Consider the following 17,805-nt stretch of genomic DNA (forward strand, 5'->3'; position numbering starts at 1 on the left):
CAAGTATGTATACAGTTATGCTTTATTTGAATACCTTAGGGCTTAAATGGATAAGGTTATCAAGGTTTTGATTCCTTATATCTTTCATTGACCATTTTATTTGAAACTTCAAATGTTAATATATGACAGATTGTTTGGAACCACTTTTGATACATAGCATCAGATGGGAGTTTAGTTGAATATCTGGTATATAGGTAACTGTGTCAGCAAAAGAAGCCACATCTCCTATATGAAACTATCCATAAATCAAGTGGAAATGCATTGAGTTTTCATTTTATAAAGTTTATTTCTCAAGGACAAGATCAATGCACAATAGAGGACAGAGAGGGAAAGTTAGTAGCAGTGTTGGTGGTAGTTTCATAGTTTTAAGAAGAAAAGGATTTTTTTTTCCCATTTCAGCACATTTGCCTTAGCTCCCATCATAAATCCACAATTTTATATTTCAAAAATTATATTGATATTAATTTCTTGACCTGTTCACTGAGGTGTAGCCAGAATGAATATATGCTGCCTACACTATTCTAAGCTACAATTTATCAGGTTTCCAACTCCTTTATTCTCTCAACATACCCATTATGAATTAAAAAATCAAATGTTTTCTTTTTCTATTCTGAATACATTACAGCCTTCTTACCTTTTCATAAGTTTTTATTCAGTTGTAAATAAGGACTATAATCCTCATCCTTGATTTTTCAAGTTACTGAAAACATCCTGCATTTATCTTAAACAAGGTTTCAGAAAAACTCTGTATTAGTCACAGTGATCCAATGCATGCGTAAGCACATAAACCCTCACCCTTTCTAGAAAAGAAAAAAACTGCTTTATTTATATTTAAGATGGTCCTATATTCTATGTAAAGTAAATGCATGTAAAAATTACAAGAGTAAAAATAAAATCAAAGTCACCTTTTTATTTTGAACTTGTATTCACTCACCACAGTATAACCACTCAATTAAATTATTAATAGTCATAATGACTATTAATTATTATATTGAGTTACCAACATATTTACCAATTGTTCTGTTCATGCTTACTGATTAGTACCTATCTTTTTTTTCTGGAATTAATTTCCCTCTTATTGTAGTACATTATTTGTATTTTAAAAATTCCATTAAATAATGAGCCATGATTAATCCTGGTTTTCTGTGTTTAACATATTATCATTTTACTGTGAGTCTTGAGTGGTCTATTAGCAGAATATATAATTCTGGTTTGACAACTGTCAAACATATTGAAGATATTAGCAATTTTATGGGCACTATTGAGTGTGGCGAGGAGTATGGTATTGCAAGCACCTATTACTTTGGTGTAATATATACTTTAATATTGCTATTGTAAACATTTTTAAAAAGATTTTATTTATTTATTCATGAGAGACACAGAGAGGGAGAGGCAGGCTCCATGCAGGGAGCCGGATGTGGGACTTGATCCTGGCACTCTGGGATCACACCCTAAGTTGAAGGCAAACGCTCAACTGCTGAGCCACCCAGGTGTCCCATAATAATCTTTATATTCTTTATATTCTTTAGTTTCACAACATTGTGTATAGATTGTGCTTACTATTCCAGTTCATTACTTGGTAGATTCCTTCACTGTCACGATTCATGCTTGTCTTCAAATCTAGTACATTCTCAACCATTATTTATTTTAATACTATCATAACTGTGTTGTATATAAGTAACCTAAAAGAATGGATAATTAAAAATATTTAGAGAACCTGAAGTGGTGACATACATTTAAGTAGATTCAAAGTCAAATTCCCAAATATATTTTATGGTCAAAGAAGTTTTAAATAAAACTAGAATATGGAGACAGTTATAATAGATCAAAAATAAGCCATCAGAGGGGAATTATCAAAAGATAAAAGAATAAACAATCAGAAGAATACATATAATAATAGGAAAATATTGAGAATAACATTTAATGGCAAACATTTTATGGTAACATAATTATTACTGCATATGGAACAAAAATGACATAGTATAGCAATGTTCACAAATGATTAAGGAACCCATAGGCAAGTTATTCTGACTTCTTTAAAGTAGACCATGGCTCTCCAGAAAAGGAACAGTAAATGTCAGAAGGAAAATATAAAGTCTGGCATTAGCCTAAATGCTGAAAAACTATATGACATTAATACAATTTATCAACAAGTTAAATGATAAATTACTATTAGAGTTAAGAGAACAACCAAATAACTGGAAAGTAAATTTTCGTAAGATTTGAAAGCTTGGAAAATAAGAAACAAATAATGTAGGAATTTGGATAAAATTCATAGATCCTCCCAGATATCAACTAAAACAGAGGCCTTATGGGCTTTCATATGTAGATAACACTGACTTTATCTATTAGTAAGATCCCATGAGAATACCTGTTTGGTTCTGTGGACACTTTACCTCATAGGAAGGTGGCATACCTGACCAAGGAAAAAAGTAGGGATCATTAAATTAAATTAAATTTTAAGGCCCAATATAATAGATCTTGTTACTGAGGTCTTTGGGCAGAACCAAATATAATAAATATAATAAATCTGGCTTCATGAATAAGATGGATTACTATGTATTAAAATTTCCCTGAGTCATGTTTTCATGCTCTTTAAAAAATAGGAAGTGGCAAGTATGTTATGATCTATGAATTTTATCCAAATTCCTACATTATTTTTAAACATCCCCATGGTTGGGAATTTTCCACTTTTCTTGTAATTGTTTTCTACTTTTATCTGCTGTGGTCTTAGAAGTTGCTTAATACAATTTCAAATTTCTTAAATTAAGATGTTTCATGACCTATATATGTTCTATCCTGGAAAATGTTTTATGTGCACTTGAGAAGAATGTTTATTCTGTTGTTTTTAGATGAATATATATATTTAAATATATATATTCATTTCCATTTGTGTGAAGTATCTTATTTCATACCTTTACTTCTAGTCTCTGTGTGTCCCTATTTCTGAATATAGATTTTTTAAATAAAGTCAGTCTATATCTTTTGAATGGAGATATTAGTCAATAACATTTAAACTAATAATAAATATGTTAATTACCATTTTATTAATTGTTTTCTGGCATTTTATAGTTCCCTTCTTTCTTTTGTAGTTCCATTCTTTTCTTGCTCTTTTCCTTTGTGTTTTGATAATTTTCTTTAGTGGTATGCTTAGATTCCTTTCTATTCTTTCTTTCTTTTTTTTTTTTAATCTTTTTTGTATATCTGCTACAGGTTTTTGCTTTGTGGTTACCATGTAACATATGAATGTGTGTTGATTACATATAACTTATATTATTTACATATAACAAATATTTATGTCTATTTCAAGTTGATAACAACTTAAGTTGGAATGCATTCTAAAGTTCTACATTTTTACTCTCCCTTGTTATCATTTCCTTTTTTTTTTTTAAGATTGATTGATTGATTGATTTAGAGAGAGCATGCATGCACTCAAGTGGGGGAAGGTGGAGCAGAAGAGGGAGAGAGAATCCCCAAGCAAACTTCCTCTTGGACACAGAGCCTGGTGTGGGGTTCAGTCTTAGGACCCTGACCAAGATCACCACCTGAGGCAAAATCAAGAGTCAGCTGCCCAAATGACTGAGCCATCCACATGCCCCATAACATTTTGTGTTTGATGTCACATTTTATATATTTTTATCTTGTATATACCTTTACTACTTATAACTACTTTTATAATATTTATAATTTAATATTCATATTAGTTTCATAAGTGATTAATCCAGTGTCTTTACTATATATTTATCTTTACCAGTGAGATTTATACTTTTCTATTTTCTTATTTTCCTGCTATTAGTTACTGCTCTTCTTTTTAGTTTAAAGAAGTATGCAAATACATACATTCCTGTGGGACCACAGTTGTAAGATCCCTGTCCAACACAACCAGGCAGCCTGGAAGGGTCTCCTAGATATCAGTCACAAAAATTGGGGCTCTTGATTGAGTGTATATGCTTCTTTCTGGGAGATATTTATGAGTGAACTAAGGCAAAAGACATGCCAAGATGGTATTAACTTGTGTTTCTTCCTTGAGAGGACCTGCATAGGCCTATATATGTGTGCCAAATCTGAAGCCTGCTTCTTAGGCTGAATAAGGTTAAACAAATAGGCCTCCTTCAAAAAAAAAAAAAAAACTAGAGTTGTGTTCTAGACTGTTGCCTGTGTAGTGCCCTGAGGATATTAGCCTGCTAAAAACTATTTTACAATTGTTACAGTAACAGGGGACCCCAGAACACAAGCTTTCTTGTCCGCTAGAGTTAGATGATCAAGAGCAGCACTTGGATGGAATCTGCAAAAACTGTGACGTTTATATGTAAAAACAAGGGTACCAGATGCATATAAAATCTCCTCTCTGATAGATACTATCACTTTAAAGTATAGCAGAGGGCAAGTGTATAGATGGTACTCACTGGAAGTAAGAAAAAAAAAATGTTGCTCATTGGCTGGATTGAGGCAGAAGAAGAATGCTAAGATGGTTTTGACCAACCAGCAGGCTCCTAGACATGTGTTAAATTAGATGCTTGCCCTCAGCTGATGCTTTAAGATTAGCAAGTAGGCTATTTAAAATAAATTCTGGGGTTTTCTTTATTGGCTACCTCTCTGTTGATCCCTGGGGCAAGTAAGAATACAGATAAGCCCTAAAAGAGCCATTCCTCAGTTCACCATTTAGCCTTGGTCTCTTGGATGTTAAGTAAGCCTTATTGGTTTTCAAAACTAAATGTTTCTGAGAATCTCTTAGGTACAGGTCTCAAAAGTTGGGTACCTGATGTGGCATGCAACACTTTTGGGGTGAAGATTTATTAGCTGATGTCCAATATTTATATTCATTTTTTCTGTGTGTGTGTGTGTTTTTTAAGATTTTATTTATTTACTCATGAGAGACACAAAGTGAGAGGCAGAGACATAGGCAGATGGAGAAGCAGGCTCTCTGTGGGAAGCCTGATGCAAGACTGGATCCCAGGTTTTGGATCATGATCTGAGCCAAAGGCAGGTGCTCAACCGCTGAGCCACCCAGGTGCCCCTTTCTGCATTGTTATTACTGATTCAACACATTTCCAAAGTAACTTATGACAATACCTTTCCCCGAAACTTCTTTGGTAAAGTTGTTTCATACATTTGTAATACCATTAGATTATTTTGTTACAGTTGGCATTCCATCCTGGTATCCCAATCGTCTAAATAATCTTTCTTTTTAATAATACATTCAGATTAGTCCTGCGTGCTATAAAGGTCTATGGTGTTTTCGGGTTCTTTTTGGTTTTGTTGTTGTTGTTTACAAGCACAGTGTCATTTATTTACTTTTTTTTTCATTTATTTACTTTTATCTTGAATAATACTTTCATTGCTAAAAACAAACAAAACAAAACAAACAAGAAAAATGGCCCTGTACTTCAACAATCCAAATCTTACTCTCTCCTTCAGAATACTTAGCAACAACTGATCCTTTAGTATTTTAATAGGCTGCCTTTTCCAGAATGTCATATCATTTGAATCATATAGAATGTAGCCTTTCAGATGGGCTTCTGTCACTTAGCAATATACATTAAAATATCATCTTATAAATATTGAATTTTTCAATCTATATCTCAAAACTCTATATATTTAATTTTTGATTTTTTTAATCAGAGCTTTTTTCTGCATACAGATTCCATACTTATTTTGTTAGATTTATAGCAGGTTTACCATTTTTTTGTAATTACTTTAAGTTCCAATTTTTCATTGCTGACATGTAGGAAACAACTTCTGCATATTATCTGTGATTTTGCTATAATCACCAGTTTCAGGGTTGCTTTTATTGTTAATTTTCCACCTAGACAATCCTACCATTTATGCAAAAAACATTTCATTTCTTCTTTCCAATGTGTATAATTTTGTTTTCTTTTATTGTCTTTTCTAGCTAGAAATTACAGTACTGTGTTGAGAGAGGATATATATGCTTTGTTCCTAACCTCAAGAGGAAAGTGTCCCAATATCACATTATGATTTTACTTATAGGATTTTGTAGAAGTTCCTTATGAGATTGAAGAAATTCACCTCTATTCCTAGGGCTGAGATTTTGTTCTCATGAATGAGTATTAGATTATGTCAAATGATTTTTGTAACGTCAGTTGATATGATCCTATGATTTTCTTTGTTTTTTTTTTTGTGATGTGGTATATTACACTGATTTTTCTAAGAGACTTTATTTATTTGAGAGAGAGAGTGACGGTGAGGATCAGAGGGAGAGGGAAAAAAAGAATCTTGAGGAGACTCTGCACTGAGTGTGGAGTCAGATGAGGGACTCCATCTCACAACCCTGAGATCATGATCTTAGCTGAAAACAAGAGTTGAATGCTTAACTGACTGAGCCACCCAGCTGTTCCAATTACATTGATTTTTAATGTTGAATCAGATTTGCACACTTGAAATACACATCAGTTGGCAATGGTGTATAATTCTTCTAATACATTTTTGTGTTTGATTTGATATCATTTCATTGAATTTTTTGTATATATGTTTATGAGTGATATTGCTCTATAGTTCTTTGTCTTGTAATGTCCTTATCTGTTTTTAGTATTAAGATGATTCTGCAGGGGCACCTAGGTGGCTCAGTTGGTTAAGTATTTGCCTTTGGCTAAGGGCATGATCCCGGGTCCCTGGGATCAAGCCCTTCATTGGGCTCCCTGCTCAAGAGGGAGTATATTTTCCTGCTCCTCCCCTACTCATGTTTTCTCTCTTTCTCCCTCTCTCTCTCAATAAGTAAATAAATGAATAAATATTTTTAAAAATCTAGTATTAAGGTGATTCTGGCCTCATAAAATGGGTTAGCAAATGATCCTTGTCCTTTTGTTATCTGAAAGGAATATTAGAGTACTGGTATAGTTTCTTAAAAATTAGAAAATTTTCTTAAAAATTTCCCTGTAATTACTGCTTTTGCTGACATAATTTTGACAAGTGAAATAAAAGTTCAATGAGGATATTTAAAGGTGAAAATTTATTGACAGGCAATATACATAATTGAAACTTCACAGGAACTTTTGTAAATAGGAAGAAAACTACACCATATTTAAACTTAGATCCATGGGGAAAAATAATGATGAAAATGGTAAATGTGTGAATAAATATAAAGGTTGTATGTAACTATGTAAAACATATTTAACTCCTCAACACAAAACTAATAGCAATCAGGTTTAAAATTAAAACAAGTGAAAGTATATATGAGTACAAATTTTTGTGAAAAAAATAATAGTTTTATTATTTGACCATGTACAGAACAACCTGTGCCCCAATCACTTATGGACATTCTTCCTCAGTCACAAGCAGGTTTTCTTCTTCCACTACAAACAGATGGGCAGGTAAAGTATTCTATTACTAATTCATACCAATTTCCTGGTCTTCTATCTAATTTGTATATGCAATATTCAGTTTCAGTCTCTAACCATATAAAGATTGAATTTGAACCCATCTTCTTATAGACAGTAGGAAATCCCTTCCTTCTGTTAGCTTCCCATAAGCAACTTTCTGTAGAGCTTCCTCCTCTACTTCTTGTATTGTTTATTTCTGGACTATAAGGGCTTTGATTATTTTTTTTTTTAGCACAAATACATATTATTTCTACATTTATCTAGAATATCTCTTTAGTTGGGGGAAAAACATTTTTTAGATTCACAATCTTAGAATAACTATACTAATTTTAAAAATGTTTATTTCAGTTTCCCCATTTCATGAAAACATTTTTGTTTTCAACACAAAAATTTAAAAGAGAAGCAACTTGCCAACTTACATGTTTATTACAAAAATCCTAACTTAATTCCAAATTTTTACATCAGTTTTGAGTAGAATAATCTTGAATTAATTTGTTTAATAACCTTATTTAAAATTTTTCATTACATATCCAGAATTAGGACATTGAATAAGAGGAAATACAGTGATCATAACATTTAAATAGGGAGTTTTCTTTCTCAGATATTTAATCCTTTATATTTCTATATGAAGTGAGTGCAACGATATAATTTCTCAGCTTTTTGAATTCACTCACATTATTCATTTGTACATTCATTAATTATAGAAGGAAACTATACTCCTTTTTAGGTCCCAATATAACTTGTGAAGAATTTTAACATACATACAGTAACGTTTTTTTTTTTGTTTTGTTTTGTTTTTTACAGTAACTTTTTTGACTTTGACCATAGCAACTTACTTTCTAGATGTGTCTCCTGAGACAGGAACAAAAATGGAAACAAACTATTGGGACTATATCAAAAGAAAAAGTTTTGCACAGTGAGGAAACAATCAACAAAAATGAAAGGTAAACTACTCAATGGGAGAAGATATTTTCAAAGGACATATCTGATAAAAGGCTAGTATCCAAAATCTATAAAGAACTTTTACATATGAACACCTAAAAAACAATCCAATTAAAAAACTGGCAGAAGACATGAACAGACATTTCTCCAAAGAAGACATACAGATGGCCAACAGACACATGAAAAGATGCTCAACATCAGTCATCATGAGTAAATGCAATGAGCAAATCAAACTAATAAGATATTACCTCACGCCAATCAGAATAGCTAAAATTAACACAGTTAACAGCAGGAGTTGGAGAGGATGTGGAGATTAAGGAACCCTCTTGCACTGTTGGTGGGAATACAAACTGGTGCAGCCACTGGAAAAAAGTAGAAATTTCTCAAAAATTTAAAAATAGAACTACCTTATGATCGAGTAACATTACTTACTAGGTATTTACCCAAAGAATACAAGAACATTAATTCAAAGTAAAAATGCACTCTATTGTTTATAGCAACATTATTTACAAATAACCAGACTATGGAAGCAGCCCAAGTATCCATTGATTAATGAATGGATTAATTAATTAAGAATACATATATATGTATTACATGTATAATCACACCAGGTAATGTATAGACTTGTTGAGTTGCTATATTGTACACCTGAAACTAATATAACAATGTATGTTGACAGGAATTAAAATATTTTACAAAATCACAAAATATTACAGCCATTGGTAAGACAGTTAGGCAGTTTCTTACACAAATACAATCCAGTAAACATGTTCCTTAGCATTAACCCCAAAGGAATTAAAAGCACGTTTATATAAAACCTACACACAGATATTTATTGCAGTTTTATTTTTATTTTTTATTTATTTTTTATTTATTTATTTATGATAGTCACACAGAGAGAGAGAGAGAGAGAGAGAGAGAGGCAGGGACACAGGCAGAGGGAGAAGCAGGCTCCATGCACCGGGAGCCCGACGTGGGATTCGATCTCGGGTCTCCAGGATCGCGCCCTGGGCCAAAGGCAGGTGCCAAACCGCTGCACCACCCAGGGATCCCTATTGCAGTTTTATTTATAATTTTCAAAACTTGGAAGAAAAAATGACCTTCAGTGAGTGGATAAACAATGGTACATCCATACAGTAGAATAATTTTCAATAATAAAAACAAATGAGCTATCAAGACAATGTGGAGGAAACTTAATGCATATGACTGAGACAAGCCAATTTGAAAGGCTACATACTGTGATTTCAAGTAAATGACTTTCTGGAAAGGTCAAAAGTTTGAAAACAGTAAAATGATCAGTGGCTGCCAGGGATTAGGTAAGAAAGAGAAATGAATAGTTGGTACGCATGAGATTTTTAGAGCAGTGAACGTATCGTATATGGTACTCTAATAATGGACACGTCATTATACATTTGCTAAAACCCACAATATACCCAAAATTGAAACTTAATGCAGTCTCTGGAATTTGGGTGGGACTTTGGATGGTAATGATATGTCAAGGTAGGTTTGTCAATTGTAAATAAAGTACTCTGAAGCAGGAGGTTGATAGCAGAAAGCTGTGCATAGTGTGGTGTAAGAGAGGGTATGGGAACTTTTTGTACTTTCCACTCATTTTTTCCTGTGAGTCTAAAACTATTCTAAAAAATAAAGTCTATAGTTTGTTTGTTTTTTTAAAGTGAGAGACCCTGTAACTTTGATTTTGGTTTATGTTTTTCAGCGACAGGTTTATGTTTATCCACTGGTGGCTGAAATTCAGCAACCTAATTAGTTTTTAAAATCAGAAATATTAGAAATTAAAAAGTATTTTATTTATCAAGGTAAATGAGAGCTACTTGACCTGTGATTATTTAAGTAAAATCATTTGTAAATATTTTATTTACTTTTAAGGTTTTATTTATTTATTCATGTGTATGTGCGAGAGAGAGACAGCAAGCAGGTGAGAGGAACAGAGGGAGAGGGACAAGCAGACTCTGAATTGAGCACAGAGCCGACGTGGGCATAATCTCATGACTCCAAGATCATGACCTGAGCTGAAATCAAGTCAGACACATAACCAACCAGCTGAGACACCCAGGTGGTCCTATAAATATTTTAAAATATATAAGTCTCAGACACTATTATCATGATAGACTCTTGTCATGTGCCAGGCTCGTAGTCTTCTTATGATGCCTCCATAATGCCTTTTAAATATATTCAAATATATGAAGTGTTTCCATTTTCAATTTTACAATATTTTATTATTGTATTTTTATTTCTCAATATATCTCATCCACTTAATCTTAACCATACTTTCGCATCTGTGTAAACTTTTCAAATTTAGCAAAACAATTTTGAATGGTAGTGAGACCTGACTTAATACAGATTATTTAAGAAGAAATTGGTTTTTTAGTGGTTTGCTGGAAAATTTGGAAATATTATTGCTGAACCTTAAATCAAACTACTTTTAATGTCAATATTTCTCATCTCTTCAAAACTCAACTACATGAATTTTATTTCATAGCTGGGATGATAACAGAACAGAAGTGATAAACTAAAGTTTATGAAGGAGATCACACAATGACGAAAACTTATAAAGCTTTTACTTGAGAATAAGCAATTTCCTTAAGAGTTATTGGGAATTATTATGAAAGAAAAGTTAGTTAACTTAATAATATAGACTCATATACACTTGAATTCTAAGCATAAGGGTTATACATCTGTGTAGCTCATCACGTCTATTATTTAAGAAGAATAAATCTGAGATATTACAAAGATAACATCCATAATTCTGTGTGGCTCCTCAGATGTTCACATTCAATAAACATTTGTTTAAAATACCATTTCTATAACCACTAAATATTTGCAGAATTCAGGAGGACAGTTAGCCTGCTGGTATCCATTTTACAAATACAAAGTGCATCAATTGGGCCCTGGGGTTTATAGGGTTACAGTTTAAAAATGATTTCTTATTCCTATAAAATCATAAAACTGAATCATTTTTATAATAAAAAGGCAATCAATACATAGTTATTTCCAACCTATGTGTATTTAACTATGGCTGTATGTGTACTACATACATATCTCAGTGTTGTCATTTATGATTAAAATTGCCAATTTTCAAAAACATATATATATAGTTCTAAGTTAATATCTTGGTCAGAACAGAATTTTTGCTGTAGCAACTGCTTGCAATAACGAGATGGCATACCTTTCTGCTTTTGTATTTTTTTGAGTATTTGCTCAATTTTGCTATAATATCAGCAGTATTTTTTTGGTAAACTACTCTAAATGGTTTGGTGATAACAAAAATTTTACAGTTTATTTTGTGAGCCTTCTTAGAAACATTTCAACCCTTCCTCATCCCAGTTAGCTTTGCATACAAAGTGCATCTTTATTAGAAAAAAATTTCCTATCTACAATTCATCCTTTTAATTTTCTTTCCTTAATCCAACTCCTAAATAGAAACATTTATTGAATGCTTAATTGTGCTAGCCATATGCTAGACACTGATTATGTAAATATGAAGAGAAGCTTGTCCTTCCTCCTAGAATTTATAAACTATTAGAGTAAAAGGTAAATTTGCAAGTATTAGGGTAAAGTGTGTAAAATATGCAAATAGAAAAAACTGAACCACAACTAATGCTAGCCAAATACTTAATTTTGAAACTTCCCTTTAAGCACTTAAGTTAAGCTCACTGAAAACAGTATCTTAGAAACTAAAGCAATTTATCGATTATAAACTCATACATGCAGACCTGACACACACACTCTAATTTCATAATGACTCATGTGTATCCATTTCCCAGATTTTCTTTTTGTTTCCATTAAAATGAAAGTTTATGTGTATTTATGCGTGTATAGAAATCTCACCCTGAACTCTTGCTGAAGGGATGTATCTGTTATCTCATAATTATAAACTTTAATCTTTGGAAGGAAGTGAATATAAATGTTTTAAATCTGACTTAAAAATTCTCCAGTTTCATTAAAAAATAAAGTATCATAATCGAACTAGAAAACTTTTGTTGCTAATCTATTTTGAACACTGGCCAGTTTCCTGAAGGCTTGAGGGTTCAAGCCCTCTCAGCTTTTCTTCAACAAATGGTGTTAAATTTATCAATACGCCAATTGCAAAAGTTAACATAGCTTTAAAATTCAAACCCAATTAGAATTTTATAGTGTACTGATGATTAAAATACCCTATGTTTTATGGCCTTAGAGTTCCTATTAGTAGCACATCTGACAAATAATTTGATTAGCATCAATCTAGTAAGATATGTTTAGCATTAAATGGACACACAGCATAATCATTTATTAGAAACAACCATGATTACGATGATGATTTTTCACTCCATTGCTGTGTCTTTGCTGTACCTTTCCTACTGAGTAACACAGGAGAGAAATCATACAACTAACTAGAACAGTGACAATTTATGATCTCCAAAGCCACCTAGTTTCCTGATGCCTTCTAGTATTTTCCAGGGTGTCCCTAATTAGTCCTATCTCCTGTTTATCAAATTTTCTATTTCAAAATATCTCTGTTGTCTTTGATCATCCCATCCTACCACTATGTCCACTTAATTACAGCAAATAACCTCACTTTCAACTTTATAGAGAAAATAGTGATTATTATACACACCCAGCAAGTTCTATTATTCTAATGCTAAATTATTGAAGTTTTAAGTTATTTTTAAAAGAGTACAAGTTATATAGCTAACAATTTTGTTATCATAATCTATTTGCTTCTGTACCATCATGCCCTTTTTTAAGAAAAATGAAAGAGTTACTTCTCCCATGGGCACCAAAATATTTCATATATATTTTGGATCTCATTATTTTCAGCAAACTGAGTAGTGTTGCTTCATTAATTGTCTCTTGTTCTTCTTGTTTTTTTTTTATGAGAATTTTTTTCCCATCCTTACATATTACCTTCAAAATTAAATCTCTTTTTTGATCTACCACTTTTTTTCCTGCCTTATTTAACACCACCTCATAGTAACAAATATTTCTACAAATTGTACCCATTGCCTTATTTCCCCATACACACCACAGAATTCAGTTTTCCATTAATTAATCATATTAAACTCTAACTTTGCATCAGACCCCACACTACATATTAGAATTATAGTAGTAAATAAAACAAGCAAGGATTCTCTTCTTTTGGAGATTATATTCTATTGGTGACAGTCAGGAATTAAATAAACCATGTAAATTAAGCAAATATCTCAGGCATTGATAAAAACTATGATGAATAATAAACCATGGTAAAGGTTTAGCAAGAAGAGGTGATGAAGTCCTTTCTGGTAAGGAAATATAGAGAGAGATCTCTAGGGAGTAAGCATGTGGAAATCAGACATAAGGCCGCTGCAGACTTAGTGTTTGATACAGATGAGCTAAAGCTGAGCCATGTTCACAGTCCCATATAATCTGATATTTACTACCCCCCATCAGCCATCTTAAAAAATGCCTCACTGAAACCAAAAAACAAGTGCAATAAAAGACTGTTGAATTCAAGTTCCCTGAAATACAACCTGTTGGTAAGGCAAAACTAAAATTATCCTTTTATGATAAGAGAGAATACTGACTTGATGAAGTCTCAGTAGTGTTTGGAGTATGGAAGATAAAGTTAGGACATTTATGTGGATTCTTTTTTAAGGTAGATAGTCTTTCAATCTGTGGGTTTCATTAGGATTGATAGAGGAAAATAATAGCTGAGGTGTACTGGAAATAGTGAGGTGAGGGTATTGAATAAGAGTTTCTAAATAGTTTTCTAAATAGAAGACTAGTTGTTGTTATCTAAAACTTGAACAGCTTGACTTTTTAAATAAATAACTTTTTGTAGACTTCGTGAAATGAACAATAAAGTTATCTGCAAATTTTATCTTTATAAGAGTTAAAGTCAAGCTGACTATGGCAATGTATTAATAGTTTCTCTTTTCTTTTTATTTTTTTAAATGAAGAGAGTCCAGTATCACGGCCATATAAGTGTAAACATGTAATATTAGAGATACATGGTTTTGATTCTCAAAGTGTTCTTACCATTCTTCTTTACCCTGAGTTCAAGCTAGGACATTAATATCTGAGGACAGAACTTTGCCATTTTGTAAGATATCATGGTCATAACCTCCACAGTGTTAGATTTTGTTCTTTTTATTGGGTGAATATTTTTTGAATCACTAAATGGCACAGAATCAGCACACAAATTTTTGAGGTTGAGATAACCTCATATTATACACACATATAAAGAACACTGCCACACAAATACCAAAGGATTATTGCCACAATTTGTAGTAATATTAAAGATCCCATAGAGATCTTCAGAGATATAAGCACAGTATTCTTCCTCTAAAACACCATATGCTTCCCTTTCTGAGGCCAATTATATATCTTAAGTAGCTCTATTTTTAAATATCACCTGCCCATTTTCTTGGGGGGGTGGGGGGGAGTTCATCTTTCTCTTTTGTTCTGGGAGGTGGGAGAGGAGTTCAGTTGCCCTAGCAGCATTTGTGTATCTTTCCTGATATTCTCTACATACTCCTCTGAATATATAGGAGTTTGCCTACTTTCTAGGACTCTTTCAAAACATAAAGTAATGAGTCTGGAAAATAGAGAAAACAATCCAGAATTTTTCTTGAATACATAGGATTTTGGTTCTCAAATGATTCTGTTTCTTTCTTCTTAAGTCATCTAATTATCTCATTTTCGTAGAGGGAAAGCTAATGGACCAAAGTAGATTCTGATGTACTATCCTGAAGTCAGCAATTAGTTTACAGTGATAAGACTCATTTCTCCAGTTTTCAGGTAGCAACTAACAGGCTTTTGTTCTGCAAATTCATACCAGTCATCAGGGGTCATAAACAAACTTTTTTTTTCCCAAACCCTAACCCCCCACCTCTGAACCACTACCCAGAGGTAGTCAAATACTGGTGTGATGTTTTGGCACCACTTACTAGGAATTGTCCAGTGTGAGGAAACAAAATCTTTACTAATAGTACAGCAGTAGGAAGTAGTATATTTTACTTTTAAGATCTACAAAATTACAACACCCTCCAAATCTATTTCTTAGTTCTCTTCCAAATTCTGTTTTTGTGAAAATTCTATCACAATAGCCACTTTCCTCACAAGTTCCCTAAGCATTAATTCAGTAGGAAGAGAGCTTACTTTTCTTGGTATAACATGACAGAGGGCTGTAAATTTCTAGCTCTCTTAATTGTAATATTTTCCATCTAAAATATCATCTAACAAATGAGTCCTATTACCCAAGAAATGAACTGATTCATTACAAACAATAAATAAATAAATAAACTGTTACCAGGGGAAGCTATAGAATTTCTGTAAGAAAATGTGTGAAATATCACAAGTCAATTTGGTTGTATGCTTTAACCTATTAATAAGCATATATGAGCCAGATATTGTATTCAAATCAGAAAATATTGATGAGACAGAAAGCTATATTAAGGATATTAATTTAAAAGAATATTAAGTAATAATTACATTAATATAAAGGGCCCTTAAAATTAGATAAAGGTAGTCTTAGACCAGCAAAGCATAAAGATATAAGAAAAATAGAGAATGAATGAATGCAGATTAAGCTATAAATATCTGTGTTAGTGTTCCATGGATCTTGGATAGAAGATATCTACATTTACTGTAGTTGTCTAATTGATCTAGAATTATTGGATAAGAGATATTTCCTTTCAAATGTATCTGCTGCTAATAAGTTCCTAATCCTCAGTTTGAGGCTTCTGATAGGAACTAACTTCTGGTCATTCTGTGAAGAGGAGGATGATATATTCCTTTTAATTTAGATACACAGATTCAAAGATCAATTCCGGGGATCTCTGGGTGGCTCAGCGATTTAGGGCCTGCCTTTCGCCCAGGGCATGATCCTGGAGACCTGGGATGGAGTTCTACATCAGGCTCCCTGCATGGAGCCTGCTTCTCCCTCTGCTTGTGTCTCTGCCTCTCTCATTCTCTCTCTTTCTCTCTCTCTCTCTCTCTCATGAATAAATAAATAAAATCTTTAAAAAAAAAAAACAAAGATAAATTCCTTGGAATGTTACTACTGTGCTAACTTAATATTTGATAATACCTTTTCCTTCAGGATTCAAGAGCTTTCTTTCTGAACACAAAATTTTTAGAGATTTAGTAGGAATTTTAGAAAAATCAAGCATACCTCTTATTAATTATTACATGAGTTGCTTCCATGATTTGCCCATGTCTGTTTGCTACAATAGTGTGGAGCTAAGACTAGGAAATATTATTTCTGTATGTGTGAACCAGCATATATTAACTTGGAAGTTATGAGCAGAGGAGTTGTCTGTACAGCCAGTGGAAATTGCTTAGATCAAAAGTACACAAACTATAGTGCACTTGCCGAATCTGAGTTGAGGCCTAGTTTTGTGCTGTCCCACCTCCAAAGCTGCCTCTTCTTGAATATACTCTATCTCAGCACTAGGAAATCCTTAAAGTCTTTTCACATTTTATAATTACTCTTCCATCAATGCTTAAGAATTATTTGCATTAAATCTCCGACTTCAATCATTATATGGTTCCTTTTTCTTGTTTAAACTCAGACTGAAAAATAAATAAATAAATAAATAAATAAATAAATAAATAAATAAATAAATAAATAAACTCAGACTGATAAGTCTGATCTGTAGTGAATGCAATGAGTTTACTATCTGGGAATATTTGCCTATTTCAAGGCTATTATTTTAGTAGTAAAGCAAGATCTGGTACAGTAACTCCTGCCTAATATTTTCCTGTTTCAGTCTTTACTTCTGACCCAACAGCAAACATGACTATGTAAATCTAGTCTAAATGAGTTTCTAATAAACAAATTTAAGCACAGATAGTTTATAAGTAGAGGCTAGACAGTTCTTTCTTCATTAACTATCTCTTTGTTGAAGAAGAGACTCAGAACTTAAAATGTTACGATAATGAACAGAAATGTCTGAGAAAGTGAGAAAAACATTTCATTGGAGGTAAGTGTATTTATTATGAAACATGTATATTCAGTAAGCAGCCACGATCAAAGATTTTTTGACAGAGAGCGAGAGAGAGAGAGGCAGAGACACAGGCAGAGGGAGAAGCAGGCTTTATGCGGGGACTCATGTGGGACTCGATTCCGGGACTCCAGGATCAGGCCCTGGACTGAAGGAGGCACTAAACCGCTGAGCCACCGGGCAGCCCAGCAGCCAAGGTTATACAGCATGAGGAACCATCATATAATAAGTTGTGTGGGAGTAGATGATTTTCATTTTCAAAACTTCTGTAAATGAAAGAAGACATCAACTACCTCCATTTTGCCCCCAGTCTGTACTTTCTTATTGAACTCTTCTTTCCATCTGTCTTTTAATTCAGGCAAAAGATCGAGAAGGCAAAACATCCTGTGTTGGGAGCACACACTACCCCCTCATGCAACTGATACCAGCAAGACCCCATGTGATTGACACCAAGAAAATGATCCACTTGACCTTTACTGCCCACCTACATGTACCCACTGACCTTTATTCCATATTTTCCTTATATAAACTAGAGGTAT

This window comes from Canis lupus, chromosome 21 (assembly GCF_003254725.2).
Source record: "Canis lupus dingo isolate Sandy chromosome 21, ASM325472v2, whole genome shotgun sequence".
Classification (NCBI taxonomy): domain Eukaryota; kingdom Metazoa; phylum Chordata; class Mammalia; order Carnivora; family Canidae; genus Canis; species Canis lupus.